Below are 12867 nucleotides of genomic sequence, written 5' to 3' on the forward strand. Positions count from 1 at the left end.
GAGTATCAGCAAGTGGAGGAACGCTAAACAAAACCATGACTGTCCTTCGTAAATATTGTCAACACGATCATATTGATGTCATTGTCACGCCACAGTTTGTTTATTTTATTGAATAATTCACTGTAAAGAATTTTAATCTTAGTGTGCGCTCTCTGTTAGATATGAAATGACTTCAAGAGGAAGGAAAATGGTTGCTCTAGTGACTAATCAAAATTACCGCAATGAAAGGAATTCTACATTGGATAAACGTAGGTCAATGTGATTCTAAAGATAAAGAACCTGACCAGTCTGACAGAGGAAACGGAGTTAAAAGGGAAAGGAAAACGAAAAAAAGAAGTAAGAAGAGAGACGAGTGGAGAAGGGATATAAGAAAAAGAATAGGCAACCAGGAATGGCATACACATCAACTGCTAAGAAAGAAGTGCCAGCTAGAACGGTCAAGTGCAATAACTCATCCAATTTCCCGAGGAAGTGTAGCGAGATCACCAGCGACACAGAGGCAAGGGGCATGTTCCATTGATTCTACATGATGATATAAAAAGCAGCGACACTGTTTAGCTCCACTTATTAAGAAGGTACCTAAAGCAAGGTGCACTGTCTCGAATAAATGTGACAAAGAAGTGCTTCCTCCTGAAACATAGTAATGAAGTTCAAGTGTGTCTAGGGTTCTACCTCAGCACTTTTAATTTATCAGAAACATTTGTGTGATACATACAGAAGAAAAGATGACAACATGATTCTGAGTGCTTACAAGAGAGACCATTATCGTCCAGGTATAAAGAGACCTGAAGAGGCAAGGAAGAGAATAAGGAACCATATAAAATAGTTTCCTAGTTTTCAGAAGCATTATAGTGGACAGAGCACTGTACTACAGTTCTCACCAGGAGATATGATATACCAATAGAGCACGAGATATACAGGGTGGAATCATCTAAAACTAATATCTTTTAAGGATGGCGGAAATGAAAAGTGCTATTGATGTGCGGTTTTCTCAGAATGGAATGTTAATCAGGAGCTCGTATTCTTAGCTAATAAACAGTTTTTGATAGTACTTACACAGTGTATTTTTTGAGCAAACATAAGCTTTTTTAAATGGAGCAATGATTATTGACATTAACAGACTAAAAGTAGGGTGAGTTAGAATGTCAGTGGTGTTTGCTGCAGGATTCTAGTGAAGTCGCTTAGGAGATATCTTATTTTGGAAAGTTCTCACACCGACGCTAGTCAATATCTGTGGTAGAACACACTAAAGAACACAAGTGCACACATTAGTTACGTGTATTTTCACCTTTAACGAGACAATTGACCATCACGGGTTGTGTTCAAAATAAGCACCGGCAGCGGCAATACACGGTTACAGTCCGCTATGGAACGACTGCAGCACATGAAGGTGTTGGCTACATGCGGATCAATTGAAATTGCATCACGTATATCTCAAGAACTCCAGAAGATTACCGCGCGGGAAAGACGTGCGGTCTTGGGCGCCTTGCCACGGTTCGCGCGGCTTCCCCCGTCGTAGGTTCGAGTCCTCCCTCGGGCATGAGTGTGTGTGTTTTCCTTAGCATATGTTAGCTTAAGTTGGATTAAGTAGTGTGTAAGCCAAGGGACCGATGACCTCAGCAGTTTGGTCCCATAGAACTTACCACTAATTTCCAAATTTCCGGAAGATTGCAGATGGTCATCTTGTTCTTTTGTTCACCGACACTTGAAGTGGATCAAATCTAAACATCAGCATGAGCTCCATGTTCCTTCATCTTGTAAAAACTCTGAACGTTTCTACGATACAATAATGCTTCTTTGAGAGTGGCTACTCTTTAATGACATGTAATTCAGTTCATGCTAATATAGAGAGGGACCCAAAAAATGATAGCATCTACAACCCTTCAGGGTGGTATTCTATTGTTCAGGCTGCTTCCAAACAAAGGCTCTACGAAGTCCTTTAACTGGGCCAGTAGGACTTCTGGATTTCGGAGCTACGCAGCAGGAACAATTGAAAAGCTCGAATATTGTGAGTGAATTGAATCAAGTACAACAGCTTAAGGTGACACATCCTCAGTATCGTAAAAATTATGTAAATCACATGTTTTCCAAACAATTCAGAAGTTTGCCAGAGTCCAGAAAACCCCGAAATTCCTGTACAGTCTCCCAGTTGGAACCGAAAGACCATAGAAAACTAAAACTTCAGTAACTAAAAATAAAAGTCATACTGAATCTCCTTTGCCGCACCGGCATTGTGAACGAATAGTATCATACATTTCACAAAAGTAGTCAATAAGAGAAAACGAGGTTCAAACCGCGGTGGGAATGGTTGTGATGATGTTAGTGAGAAAGTGAACATTCAATGATGATATTGGTACAAAAATTCACTAATATTGTTTTATTTTAACTGGAACTTTCATTTTAATGTGGAAATTAAATTTTTATGCTATATTTTCTCAGCCAAGTGGGTATTTCCAAAGCGTAAAATCTCAGTTTATACTGACAGGTTTCAAATAGACTATATAATGGTAAGACAGAAATGTAGGGACCAGGTCTTAAATTGTAGTCACAGACTGTGCGGCTGGTCCCGGCGGAGGTTCGAGTCCTTCCTCGGGCATGGGTGTGAGTGTTTGTCCTTAGGATAATTTAGTTTAAGTAGTGTGTAAGCTTAGGGACTGATGATCTTAGCAGTTAAGTCCTATAAGATTTCACACACAGTTTTTTTTTTAAATTGTAAGACATTTCAAGGGGCAGATGTGGACTCTGACCACAATGTATTGGTTATGAATTGTAGATTAAAACTGAAGAAACTGCAAAAAGGTGGGAATTTAAAGAGGTGGGACCTGGATAAACTGACTAAACCAGAGGTTGTACAGAGTTTCAGGGAGAGCATAGGGGAACAATTGACAAGAATAGGGGAAAGAAATACAGTAGAAGAAGAATGGGAAGCTTTGAGGGATGAAGTAGTGAAGGCAGCAGAGGATCAAGTAGGTAAAAAGACAAGGGCTAGTAGAAATCTTTGGTAACAGAAGAAATATTGAATTTAATTGATGAAAGGAGAAATTATAAAAGTGCAGTAAATGAAGCAGACAAAAAGGAATACAAACGTCTCAAAAATGAGATCGACAGGAAGTGCAGAACGGCTAAGCAGGGATGGCTAGAGGACAAATGTAAGGATGTAGAGGCTTATCTCACTAGGGGTAAGATAGATACTGCCTACAGGAAAATCAAAGAGATCTTTGGAGAAAAGAGAACCACTCGTATGAATACCAAGAGCTCAGGTGGAAACACAATTCTAAGCAAAGAAGGGAAATCAGAAAGATGGAAGGAGTATATAGAGGGTCTACACAAGGGCGATGTACTTGAGGGCAATATTATGGGAATGGAAGAGGATGTGAGATGAAGATGAAATGGGAGACATGATACTGCGTGAAGAGTTTGACAGAGCACTGAAAGACATAAGTCGAAACAAGGCCCGGGAGTAGGCAACATTCCATTAGAACTACTGACAACTTTGGGAGAGCCAGTCCTCACAAAACTCTACCATCTAGTGAGCAAAATGTATGAGACAGGCGAAATACCCTCAGGCTTCAAGAAGAATATAATAATTCCAATTCTATAGAAAGCAGGTGTTGACAGATGTGAAAATTACCGAACTATTAGTTTAATAAGTCACAGCTGCAAAATACTAACGCGAATTCTTTACAGACAAATGGAAAAACTAGTAGAAGCCGACCTCGGGAAAGATCAGTTTGGATTACGTAGAAATGTTGGAACACGTGAGGCAATACTGACTCTACAGCTTATCTTAGAAGCTAGATTAAGAAAAGGCAAACCTACGTTTCTAGCATTTGTAGACTTAGAGAAAGCTTTTGACAACGTGGACTGGAATACTCTCTTTCAGATTCTGAAGGTGGCAGGGGTAAAATACAGGGAGCGAAAGGCTATTTACAATTTGTTCAGAAACCAGATGGCAGTTATAGGAGTCGAGGGACATGAAAGAGAAGCAGTGGTTGGGAAGGGAGTGAGACACGGTTGTAGCCTCTCCCCGATGTTATTCAATCTGTATATTGAGCAAGCAGTAAAGGAAACAAAAGAAAAATTGGGAGTAGGTATTAAAATCCATGGAGAAGAAATAAAAACTTTAAGGTTCGCCGATGATGCCGTAATTCTGTCAGAGACAGCAAAGGACTTGGGAGCGCAGTTGAACGGAATGGACAGTGTCTTGAAAGGAGGATATAAGATGAACATCAACAAAAGCAAAACGAGGATAATGGAATTAAGTCTGGTGATGCTGAGGGAATTAGATTAGGAACTGAGACACTTAAAAGTAGTAAAGGAGTTTTGCTATTTGGGGAGCAAAATAACTGATGATGGTCGAAGTAGAGAGGATATACAATGAAGACTGACAATGGCAAGGAAAGCGTTTCTGAAGAAGAGAAATTTGTTAACATCGAGTATAGATTTAAGCGTCAGAAAGTCGTTTTTGTAAGTATTTGTATGGAGTTTAGCCGTGTACGGAAGTGAAACATGGACGGAAGGTAGTTTGGACAAGAAGAGAATAGAAGCTTTCGAAATGTGGTGCTACAGAAGAATGCTGAGGATTAAATGGGTAGATCACATAACTAATGAGGAAGTATTGAATAGGATGGGGGAGAAGAGAAGTTTGTGGCACAACTTGACTAGAAGAAGGGATCGGTTGGTAGGACATGTTCTGAGGCATCAAGGGATCACCAATTTAGTATTGGAGGGCAGCGTGGTGGGAAAAAATCGTAAAGGGAGACCTAGAGATGAATACGCTAAGCAGATTCAGAAGGATGTAGGCTGCAGTAGGTACTGGGAGATGAAGCAGCTTGCAGAGGATAGAGTAGCATGGAGAGCTGCTTCAAACCAGTCTCAGAACTGAAGACCACAACAACAACATCTGATTCGCTTATGCTCATAATGATGTATCTTCTTAGCATTACATTAAATAACAACTAACGATGTATCTCCTTAGCACCATGTTAAAAAATAAATAACGATGCATCTCCTTAGCACTACATTAAATAATAAATAATGATGTATGGGTTATTTTGAAAGATATGTCATTATCTGACATCTTTTTAAGTGTATTCTTCAGCGGTGTAGAGATTGTTCAATAAAGTTTATAATACAGAATTTACATGCTAAAATATCTTCTTTTTTCTGCTATAAATTGCTAAAACGGATTTAACATTTCTCTGACCCTCAATCAGTGATATGAGCTACTGCATGAACTTAAGTTTGAATCTGATACTGAAGAATAATACACTGGTTGTTTGACCTGTTTTCTTCTTTTTAGAGACATTGATATAGTGAAATCTACCTTACATTGTTCTGTTTCTATAGCACGCTCATTTAGCTCTTTGGCACGTTTTTCCTTCTCAATAACAAGCATTTATTTTTCCAGTGGATTCTTCTTCCATTCGTTCTTCATTGCCTGACAACGTTTAAGTGCTTTTCCAGAGCATTTACTCTTTATCTTTATTTTACGCACCGGAATTATATATTTAGCTGAGGCAATCTCACGCACTGTGGGCAGAACGTCATCACTGAAGAATTGTCACCTCATTGCTGGAACTGCAAGGATTTACCCCAGAACACCTACGGGGATCTGTCCCATTTCGCCATTTTCTAACAAATACCTCATGTTGATTTTGAGTACGAACTAGAGCAATTATTGCCATATGAAAGTCTAGCTTCAGTGCAGTTGTTCGTTGATTCTTCTTTTCAAATCCTACATTATACAATCTTTAAGTAAAACATCAGAAAAGTTACTTGTAAATAGTTGAAAAACAGACTTCCTTCATTTTGTTATATTTGGAGCGGTTTGCCGGGACGAATTTTCATGGAGCAGTAAGTAACAAGAAGACAAACCTGCCACTTGGCGGTCAACTCCCGTACTGTTGGCCGACAATTCAAAACCACGGTGTGGGTTTTACTCACGCTGGGTCCTACTGACAGCTACTTTACGTGGCATGCTTCATCTCGCAGATCCTGGTAATTAATATGGATAGTACTCGATCTTTCGCAACACAACACAGCTGTTCGATATTTTTGGTGCCCGTCCTGTCTGTGATGTCACCAATGCATGACACCTTCTTCTGGTAATTCCTCAAAGATCTTCGATTTTACCCACCAAAACATGATTTTTCCTTGCGCTATAGATATATCTTAATACTCAACTTTCCTGGATTTAACACCAGTCACAAGCTCTCTCAGCTGTTTGCCTTAACAGCACTTTTCATTGCTAGAGTGTTTTACTAACACAGGAATTCAGCGTTCTTCTCTGACACCGTTTTATAGAGACCTCTTCCAATGTCTAAGATTCTACTCCATTAGCATAGTAATCCATGCGAAGCTATAATTTAAAGGTATCTCAAAAGTAATTTTCATCGCTCGCCTGAATTTCGATTTTTCGTAAGTTGGTTTCCACGTATGACTTAGTGTCATCACTTACGCCCAGTGGATATAATTATTTGCTGCCCGTTGGAATTGCTGGTTTTTGAACTTCCATTTTTCTAACGATGGTACTTAGAGACATATTCCGTCTAACGGAATACAACATGTGTTAAGACAAGCTGTAACCTTTCTTGCGAACTACTGATGTATAGTGTATTCACTAAAACATTTTGCTACTTTTCATCGCAACTTTACGCTTCGTCGAATCTTTGTGTCTCCTGTACAAACATAAGGCCACAGCGCAAAGATAGTTTCTGAGGTCGCGAGGCAGCCACATTATCGGTGTGTAATTAAATATTTTCGTTGAAACAAACTGCGTCATTTAGCTGTAGATGGAGCTTAAGGTTATCTCCAGTGGCACGACACTTTCCCTCGAACCGAATAAACTGACCTTGTTCTCAGATGAAATCGACCATTGCCCGCAGAAGCCGCACTACTTTTGAAAATATGCTGCACTCATGTGTTTAAACTATATCGAGAGTCAAGTTTACTCCTAAAAATTACAATACTTTAATTGTGTGTAGATCAACAAGGCCCCTTTACGTAGCAGTGAACTTTAGAGTTCACGACGAGAGGTGCTCACTTTTTATTCTGTCGAACGGAGGAGTCCGTGAGTTGCAAACCAGTGAAGTTTGGTGCAAGTAGACAGTTTTTTTATTTAGGTAGATGGCTGGTTGTGTTGCACATAGATAAATCCTACCGCCTCACCTAGTAATACGTAGCACATCAGCTTATACGATATTAACATAATCTCTTTGAAAGCAATTCATTTTTATACAGGTGTACGTGAAAATTCTTCTCTCAGTGTTGTTTTAGAAAGTTATTTTTAGCCACACCTATGACACTATCAAATACTATTTTCTTTTATTCACTACTCAGTTTCTCACTTTTTTGATGGCAGTGTCGAAATGGCACATTATACGTTTCTGTTCCAGGACGTATGGTTAGTATTTAGGAACACTGGAATATTACAGGAACGTTCATTTGAAGCAAAAAAAAAAAAAAAACTTCATATAGATTATACCCTATTCCGAATGATTTTCGAGGTAGAACACATTTTATGTACATTTTTTGGGGCTAATGCCGTGCACATACAGTATTTGGCTTACCGTAATTGTTTCATTGGCGGTGTTAGTACAATTAAGTGACCAGCTGGACCGCCAGACCTTACGCCATTAGACTTTTGTTTGTGGCGATGGATGAAGTCTGAAGCGTACGAACGAAAGGTGAATATGCGAGATGAACTTCTTGGACGCATCATGAATGCTGCTGCCCACATTATGGAACGCTTAGAGACACTCAGACAAACATCAACATGAAACTTCCCGGCAGATTAAAACCCTGTGCCCGACCGAGACTCGAACTCGGGACCTTTGCCTTTCGCGGGCAAGTGCTCTACCAACTGAGCTACCGAAGCACGACTCACGTCCGGTACTCATAGCTTTACTTCTTCCAGTATCCGTCTCCTACCTTCCAAACTTTACAGAAGCTCTTCTGCGAAACATGCAGAACTAGCACTCCTGAAAGAAAGGATATTGTGGAGACATGGCTTAGCCACAGCCTGGGGGATGTTTCCAGAATGAGATTTTCACTCTGCCGCGGAGTGTGCGCTGATATGAAACTTCCTGGCAGATTAAAACTCTGTGCCCGACCGAGACTCGAACGCGGGACCTTTGCCTTTCGCGGGCAAGTGCTCTACCAACTGAGCTACCGAAGCACGACTCACGTCCGGTACTCATAGCTTTACTTCTGCCAGTATCCGTCTCCTACCTTCCAAACTTTACAGAAGCTCTTCTGCGAAACATGCAGAACTAGCACTCCTGAAAGAAAGGACATTGTGGAGACATGGCTTAGCCACAGCCTGGGGGATGTTTCCAGAATGAGATTTTCACTCTGCAGCGGAGTGTGCGCTGATATGAAACTTCCTGGCAGATTAAAACTCTGTGCCCGACCGAGACTCGAACTCGGGACCTTTGCCTTTCGCGGGCAAGTGCTCTACCAACTGAGCTACCGAAGCACGACTCACGTCCGGTACTCATAGCTTTACTTCTGCCAGTATCCGTCTCCTACCTTCCAAACTTTACAGAAGCTCTTCTGCGAAACATGCAGAACTAGCACTCCTGAAAGAAAGGATATTGTGGAGACATGGCTTAGCCACAGCCTGGGGGATGTTTCCAGAATGAGATTTTCATATCAGCGCACACTCCGCTGCAGAGTGAAAATCTCATTCTGGAAACATCAACATGTTCACTGAAGAGGTTACAAATGCACTGAAGTTGGCGGTGGAATATTCGAAAATTTACTGTGAACTGCATAACAGCTGTAATGTGACATGTACGATAACGCTTAGAGGTGAATGTGTTAAAAACATTATTTTTTCGATTGATACTTTGCAAAACGCATGCAATGTTTACTAACTGTTGTGCATGCGCACAAATGCAAACCTGACAGTGCACTGAATAATACAGAAAATAAATGACAGAGTACAGAGTAATGCAAAAGTCTGTCAACGTCTGAAAAGGCACCAATTGAAGGAAGAATAAAGGTATGGAAGTAAAAACTGACACATATGCGTTACTTGACTTGTGGTTTTATTGAAACGCAAAACGAGTGTCAAAACATGCCAAAAGTTGGCGCTGGACAGCAACATGTTAGTGACGCCGCATGAGAACCGTATATAGAATGAACAGTAGTGAGAGAGGGAGTCAAAGTCGCCAGCAATCGCGGTATGTTGAATTTAACAGAAAAGGTACTGTTTCTGAAGCTCTACTACCAAAGCGGAGAATCTCCTACTGCATCTTTATGATCTTGGCGCCATAAGAATGGTATTCGAGTGGGTAGAGGTCCTGTGACGAATGTCAGTGTGAAGAAAATGATCACGATGTTCGAATTCATCGGTTGTTTAGGTGATCGGGCTCGTAGTGGGCGAACATACACAAGTGTTACTGCTCCTTGGACAGTTCAGGAAAAAATGAAGACTTAGCAGGTTTATCACCGCACCGTGAAGTCAGTTCTCGTGAAGTTGCATGTCCCACCGACATTCCACGCACTGTTGCTTGGAGAGTGATCCTTATAAAGTACAGCGCCATCGTGAACTGTTAGCCACCAATTTTGTGACGTAGAGAGTATTTGTGCTGTGCGTATTTCAGAAAATCGGTTAAGAAGGCGCTTGGTTGTCTAACGCGTTGTGGATTGACGAAGCCCAATCCACACTCAGAGGATCTGTAAGAATCCACAACTGCAGACTTTCGGCTACTGAAAACCCTAGAAGTGTAGTGGAAATCGCATTGCATAACACGAGAGTCACGGTGAGGTACGGATTTACCGAATCAATCGTGATTGGACAATTTTTCTTCTAGTAAATGTGCAGTGTGTTTTTCAGACTGTCAGCGCGATATGTGCTTCCAGTGCGGTCGGCGGGAGAAGGGCTCAGTTGCCAAGGTCTTGGTGGACGTGCTTCGCGCATCCACGACGACCAATCAGCCCCACAAACCAAACATCATCATACTTCTTCAAGACTGAAACTGCCAAATGTAAACGAAACGTTGAGTTTCCTCGAAGGAGTGTTGTAGGGCCATTCTCGTTCGCGATATATAGGATGTTCCAGGAGGAATGGTCAATATTCACGGGTACGGCGGGAACGATCATTCGAAGCAAAAGCCTAGTGAACATGGGTTCTAAAATGCATACCCTAAGAGCTATGACCACTTGATCAGTAGAAGAGATGTTTTTCACAGTAGGTAAGATAAACAATTGCTCATATCTCTTAAGGTTTGCATTTTAGAACCCTTGTTTACTGGTCATTTTTTTCTTGTTTTCGTCTACACTCTCACCTCTGAAAATGTGGGAAGCAAAGAGCTCGTAGTAAAAGAGATTTATTTCACAGTATCGAAGATGAAGTACTGTTCATAGCTCCTCAGGAATGCATTTTAAGTCCCTATTTACTAGACTGTTGTGCTTGGAACGATCTTTCTTGCCTCGTCCCCGAATACTGACCACACCATACATTCAGCGGATTCACTTCCTGAAAAGAGCACATTGGTCGCTTTGGAGAACTGTATACGTCGTATAACTACTACCAGGCAATCATATGACACTCCACCGCTGACGTACGTCGTGTTAGTGAAGTGCTGTGTATGTGATTGTCTTTTGTACGGAATCAGTGCGGTGAGATGTGTAGACGTGAAGACGTAGCAGGAGCTATCGCGTTTGGACGTGACCCTGAATGAACTTGCCCGATTTGAACGTGTATCAACGCGGATTGTCCAGAATATCTCCAAGCAATGGTACAGCATTTTCAGCCCTGTAACTCGGCGTAAGAACAGTGGTCGTAAAAGCCCCTAGCGTACAGGGAGTGTCACGCCCCGTCGATGACAACCGGTTTCAGACCCGACAGGGGTTGATGCTGTCAGTGAATGCGGGTCCATCTCGACCGGTTTACGAGCGCGTTTGCGAAGGGAGCTCCATGCACTGTGCATTTGGAGTCGATTACCTTGCAAGCAGTCATTGCCCACTGCGGTACGTACAGCTGCACATCTTCGATGGGCCAAACTCGACAGTGGCTAATTGGAGACCGAGTAAAGTCATTCAGGCCCCAGGTCACTCTATAACAATTTAATGTCTTTCTCCCTTTCTTTCGGGTTAACGTGAAAGTTAACCAAGATGTTTATTACAACACTCTAGCGGCCAGGAGTTGTTCTTTCTTCTGCATCTTTGTGATGAGCATGCTGCGCACACTGCTGTCTTCCAGTACGACAACAGCCGTGTTCACGGGGGCGCACGCACACGTTTCTGGTTCGACAAACACTCAGATACCCTACCATACCTCAACTGGTTCGATCTTAATTCTCTAGAAAATGTCCGGGACTATTTGGAATTCAGCAATCGACAAACCCACCGTTTAGCATCTCTGCGGGATCTCATCATGACTGAATAGTTTCAGATGGTTATAACATACCAGAAAAAAACTTGTGGAATAATTGCTGGAGCTCATCCAAGATCATCCTGCAGGCACTTACACTCCTGGAAATGGAAAAAAGAACACATTGACACCGGTGTGTCAGACCCACCATACTTGCTCCAGACACTGCGAGAGGGCTGTACAAGCAATGATCACACGCACGGCACAGCGGACACACCAGGAACCGCGGTGTTGGCCGTCGAATGGCGCTAGCTGCGCAGCATTTGTGCACCGCCGCCGTCAGTGTCAGCCAGTTTGCCGTGACATACGGAGCTCCATCGCAGTCTTTAACACTGGTAGCATGCCGCGACAGCATGGACATGAACCGTATGTGCAGTTGACGGACTTTGAGCGAGGGCGTATAGTGGGCATGCGGGAGGCCAGGTGGACGTACCGCCGAATTGCTCAACACGTGGGGCGTGAGGTCTCCACAGTACATCGATGTTGTCGCCAGTGGTCGGCGGAAGGTGCACGTGCCCGTCGACCTCGGACCGGACCGCAGCAACGCACGGATGTATGCCAAGACCGTAGGATCATACGCAGTGCCGTAGGGGACCGCACCGCCACTTCCCAGCAAATTAGGGACACTGTTGCTCCTGGGGGATCGGCGAGGACCATTCGCAACCGTCTCCATGAAGCTGGGCTACGGTCCCGCACACCGTTAGGCCATCTTCCGCTCACGCCCCAACACCGTGCAGCCCGCCTCCAGTGGTGACGCGACTGGCGTGAATGGAGGCACTAATGGAGACGTGTCGTCTTCAGCGATGAGAGTCGCTTCTGCCACGGTGCCAATGATGGTCGTATGCGTGTTTGGCGGCGTGCAGGTGAGCGCCACAATCAGGACTGCATACGACCGAGGCACACAGGGCCAACACCCGGCATCATGGTGTGGGGAGCGATCTCCTACACTGGCCGTACACCTCTGGTGATCGTCGAGGGGACACTGAATAGTGTACGGTACATCCAAACCGTCATCGAACCCATCGTTCTACCATTCTTAGAACGGCAAGGGAACTTGCTGTTCCAACAGGACAATGCACGTCCGCATGTATCCCGTGCCACCCAACGTGCTCTAGAAGGTGTAAGTCAACTACCCTGGCCAGCAAGATCTCCGGATCTGTCTCCCATTGAGCATGTTTGGGACTGGATGAAGCGTCGTCTCACGCGGTCTGCACGTCCAGCACGAACGCTGGTCCAACTGAGGTGCCAGGTGGAAATGGCATGGCAAGCCGTTCCACAGGACTACATCCAGCATCTCTACGATCGTCTCCATGGGAGAATAGCAGCCTGCATTGCTGCGAAAGGTGGATATACACTATACTAGTGCCGACATTGTGCGTGCTCTGTTGCCTGTGTCTATGTGCCTGTGGTTCTGTCAGTGTGATCATGTGATGTATCTGACCCCAGGAATGTGTCAATCAAGTTTCCCCTTCCTGGGACAATGA

The sequence above is a fragment of the Schistocerca gregaria genome, chromosome 8 (genome assembly GCF_023897955.1).
Source record: "Schistocerca gregaria isolate iqSchGreg1 chromosome 8, iqSchGreg1.2, whole genome shotgun sequence".
NCBI classification, from domain to species: Eukaryota; Metazoa; Arthropoda; class Insecta; order Orthoptera; family Acrididae; genus Schistocerca; species Schistocerca gregaria.